We start from the raw sequence: 4,523 nt of genomic DNA, 5'->3' as shown, positions 1-4,523 counted from the left end.
TCCCATAGTTTGTCACCATTCATTCATACATGACCTGTAGTCGTTATCCATCCCTAAGCGATCCAAGTGTCGCATAGATGATCTATAGTCGTATACAAAATCCGAAAACACGATTCATGTCAAATCCAACGCTTTAATAGTCGCATAATCCACTTGGTTCAATATCATGCGTACATATTTTTAGACTCACACATTCCAATACGACACATACAATCTCAATTCGACATATATAATCTACTATAATATATACATAATCCATACGACACATACAATCTCAATTCGACATATATAATCTACTATAATATATACATAATCCATATAAATCATACATAATAGTGTATTATGTGAATACAAGCAAATTAATCATACATGCATGCATACATACACGCGCGCGTGCGCAAGCGCACGCACACACACGCACAACTTTAATTGCAATTGTTTACTTACTTTGTGGTGTGGTTATCTTTCTCAGAGAAAACCAAGTGAGACTAGATGACAAAATACCTGACGCTACCCTTATCAAAAGTATTTATCGGCCGGTTGATCCTAAAACCGGGAAAAATCCAATTGAAGGGAGACCAATATTTGAACTCTCTCAAAATACATTCATTGTCTCAAAACAAAACACTGAAATAACATACACAACATACAAAATCCAAACCAACATCATACCATACCCCGTATACCGAAGTTTGAACAAGGAGCATTTCAAGCAACTATGTAGCCACTTACAAGTATTTTCTGTCCAAAATGAGACTATAGAGGACTTCCTCTATAGGGACTCTTTTCAGTTTAGTAAGAAAATAACATTTACAACTAAGAAGCTCTCTCCAGAACAAGACAAAAATGTCTACGAAGGCACGTTTGAGCTAAAACGAGCCGCGGTGAAGTTTGTGGAGAAATACGATTTTTTCGAGGTGTATAACAAGATGTGATTAATTGCCGTAACATTAGAAGAGTCTACGGGGCCGACTTTCTTGAAAAGGAAGATATTTGGATTGTTGCCATTTAGCATTGTGATATGACCCTCCACGAGTTTGTGAGTGATGATCATTTATCATCGAATAAACTTTACCGTTTAACAAAACAACTAAAAATGGCGATGTTTTCGAGGTAGTTTTTAAATTTTAACGTTTATTATATTAGATTCGATTAAATAGACATTTAATTTAAAATCATTAAATGTATATTACCTCTATTTGCACAGGTATGATAGATGAAGTTGATGACTTGCACAACTCGCATCTGACTCACTCTATGTTGAATTCGTTTAATGTGCTTATTGCAACTGGAAACCCAAAACGAAGAGGGACAAATCATTTGGCAGAGTTCAATGATCATTCAAGAGGTGAGTACCTTTTACAGACTATGAAAATGTTGATTTTTTTTAAATAATAATGATTTTATTTCTACTTGATAGATGTGGATTTGTTGGGGATTGCGCTATTGTTAATCCATATATATGTGGGAGCTTTCTCCAGATTCAATGACGAATCCCCAATCGCCTCACATCCCTTACTCAATGATCATTTCACACTTAGTCAAGAAGAGCTACGTCTACTAAATGGGATAACAATGCCAGAACTGAGTGATATTGTTATTACATTGCTGTCCCCAAGCACAAGGTATGGCACATGATATTTACTTTATGGTGTGGATATCTTTATCAGAAGCTACAAGTGAAACCAGATAATGATTCACTCAACTCTAAACTCATCAAGAGTATTTATCTGAAGGTTGATCCTAAAACCGGGAAAAATCCCATAGATAATGGGCCAATATTGGAAATCTTCCAAAAAACCTAAGCATCTCATGCCCCGTCCACCAAAGTTTGAAATGACATACAAAACTTACATAACCCTTTTCACTGTTGAAACCATAAGCATCTCATGCCCCGTCCACCAAAGTTTAGACAAGAAGCATTTTAAACAAATATGCAACGATTTACATATATTTTTGTTCCAAAATGAGATTATAGAGGACTTCCTCTATAGGGACTCATTTCAATGTGGTACGAAAATAAAGCTCACCAATGAGAAACTATCTGCCAACGAAGACAAAAACGTCTACATAGGCAAGTTTGAGGTAAAAGAAGCCGCGGTAAAGTTTGTTGTGAAAAGAGATTTTTCCTTATGGTATGAAAAAAATATGGTGGTCGAACTCTGGTAATTCCCCTAACATTATTCGAGTATATGGGGCCGACTTTCTTGAAAAGAAAGTTGGATTGTTGCTTTCGAGCTTGTTGATGAGAACGAGAACCTCCACGAGTTCTTGGGTCGAAGCAATTACCATGGGGAAAACTTTGTTATTTAACAAAAGAACGAGCAATTGGGATGTTTGCCAGGTAGTATTTTTTTAATGTTTATTAAGTAAGATTAGATTAAATAGACATTTAATATCATTTATTGTTTATTACTTCTAACTGTAGAGGAATGATACACGGAGTTCATGACCTCCACAACTTGAATCTGACTCGCACCATGTTGAACCCATTCTACATGCTTATTGCAAGAGGAAACCCAAAACTAAGCGGGACGAGTAATTTATCAGAGTTCAATATTCATTCAAGAGGCGAGTACCTTTTACTGATTATAAAAATGTTAATTTTTTTAAGCAACAATGATTAAATTTCTACTTAATAGATGTGGATCTGCTGGGGACCGCAAAGTTGTTGATATATATATATATATATATATATATATATATATATATATATATATATATATATATATATATATATATATATATATATATATATATATATATATATATATATATCCAACTCTATGGACGAATCCCCGATGGACTCACGACTCTCACCCAACGATTTCACACTCAATCAACAAGTGTTAACTACTCACTACTTGGGTTTGGCTTCCCAGAATGACTGAAATTGTTGAGACATTGGCGTCCCCTCACACAAGGTATGACACCTGATATTTATTTTGGAGTAATTGGTTAAGTCACGTTAAATTAAATGGGCATGTAGGAAGTTTAGTAAGTTTAGATTAGGGAAAAGTATATGAAAATGCACTGAACTTTCACCAAATTTCTATTGTATGCATCCAACTTTGAAATCTCCTATTGTATGCATCAAACTTTCTAAATTGTTCTATTGTATGCAATCCATGACCTTTTAAGCAGGTAACAGGTTAGTAAAGTTAATTTTATGACGTAGTTAGTCCCTCAACATAACGAAATCAAAATAAACATCAATTTATCTAACGAAATCATAATGAACATTGATCTTCTTCATCATTGTCATCATCTTCTTTCAAAATCATCACAATTCATAATCAGATTTCAAAAAATTAATTACTCCCGCTGTTAGATAAAATATTTACATCTTCATCCATCCATTCATTATCAACATCATCATCTTCATCTTCATCTTCATCATCGTTACTGAATTTTGAACAATGTGCTCGGTAAATTTAGGAATTATAATGGGACGAATAAATTTCACATGCCGCCCTGATTCCCACAAATTAATTTCACATCTTTCTTTAATTTGATTGGTGAAATTTGAACAATGTGCTTGGGTATCTCTCTATTTTATTTTTTCGTCTGTTTTTAATCATAAATTAGTTGCTTTTCAATTACTTCATTTGAAACTTGAATCGGGTTTGTTTGTTATTAATTAATTGTTCTTATATATACATTTATACATCTTTATCGTTCTTATGTAACTATTTGTTTGTTTCTTATATATACACGTATACATCTTTATTTATTCTTTGAATTTTTTCTCTTGGATTCTTTCATAACAATTAGTTATGCGGGAATGTTTTAAAATTTTTATAACAATTGTGAACCATTACATCTCAGTAGCAACAACAAATCGAGCAAAATAATAGAAGAACCGATTTGGCTATTAATTCGAGAATCAACTTTGATATTTGGAACGATTTGGTTAGTGTTATCTCAAATTAAACATAGATTCAAGTTCATTTACATGTACTACAACTATTTGAAACCTCAAATCGGATTGAGAAACATCTCCAGATCTGATGGTCAAAGTTGTGTTCATCTTGGTCAATATTTCAATTAGATTGATGCTTACATCTTATGTGTGAGAAGATAAATTACGAACATTCGGATGTTTATTTGCAACGTCTTTTATGTTGGAATCAACATCTATAACTTTCTGAATCATGATTTTAGATTTCGAGCTCATAAAAAGAAAGTTCAGTGTTCATCAATGATTATTAAATTTGTAAAAGTTTGCATCAGAAATCTTTTCAAGAACACTTAATCAATTCTCTAGCAAGATGTTTCACTCGATTTTAGTCTTCAATTTGATCGTTGGGGATTTGCGTCAAAATCACAGGTGAGTCATGATGTTGTTTTTACATAATCGTTGCACTGCACCCGGAAAGAAGATGAAGATTTAACAAACATGATGAAGGGACCAATGAAATTAGGATTTACAAACATGAGGGACTAATAATATAAATATCTAATTATAGGTTACCTATTATAACAGGTTAAATATATACAATAGAACAATTTAGAAAGTTAAA

General features: G+C 33.0%; 1 long non-coding RNA gene across 2 annotated transcripts; it reads left to right on the top strand.

Annotated features, from left to right (window-relative positions):
• Positions 1 to 2,727, top strand: LOC139862058 (uncharacterized). 2 transcript variants are annotated; one of them, XR_011764034.1, is made up of 4 exons: positions 1 to 1,113; positions 1,217 to 1,348; positions 1,421 to 2,344; positions 2,429 to 2,727. It is a non-coding gene; the product is annotated as an uncharacterized lncRNA (long non-coding RNA). The 2 variants fall into 2 exon arrangements; XR_011764033.1 differs by having other exon boundaries at positions 1 to 1,348.
• Positions 2,728 to 4,523: the final 1,796 nt, after the last annotated feature.

The sequence above is a fragment of the Rutidosis leptorrhynchoides genome, chromosome 8, assembly GCF_046630445.1.
Source record: "Rutidosis leptorrhynchoides isolate AG116_Rl617_1_P2 chromosome 8, CSIRO_AGI_Rlap_v1, whole genome shotgun sequence".
Classification (NCBI taxonomy): Eukaryota; Viridiplantae; Streptophyta; class Magnoliopsida; order Asterales; family Asteraceae; genus Rutidosis; species Rutidosis leptorrhynchoides.
This window is presented reverse-complemented; position numbering and strand designations above follow the sequence as displayed.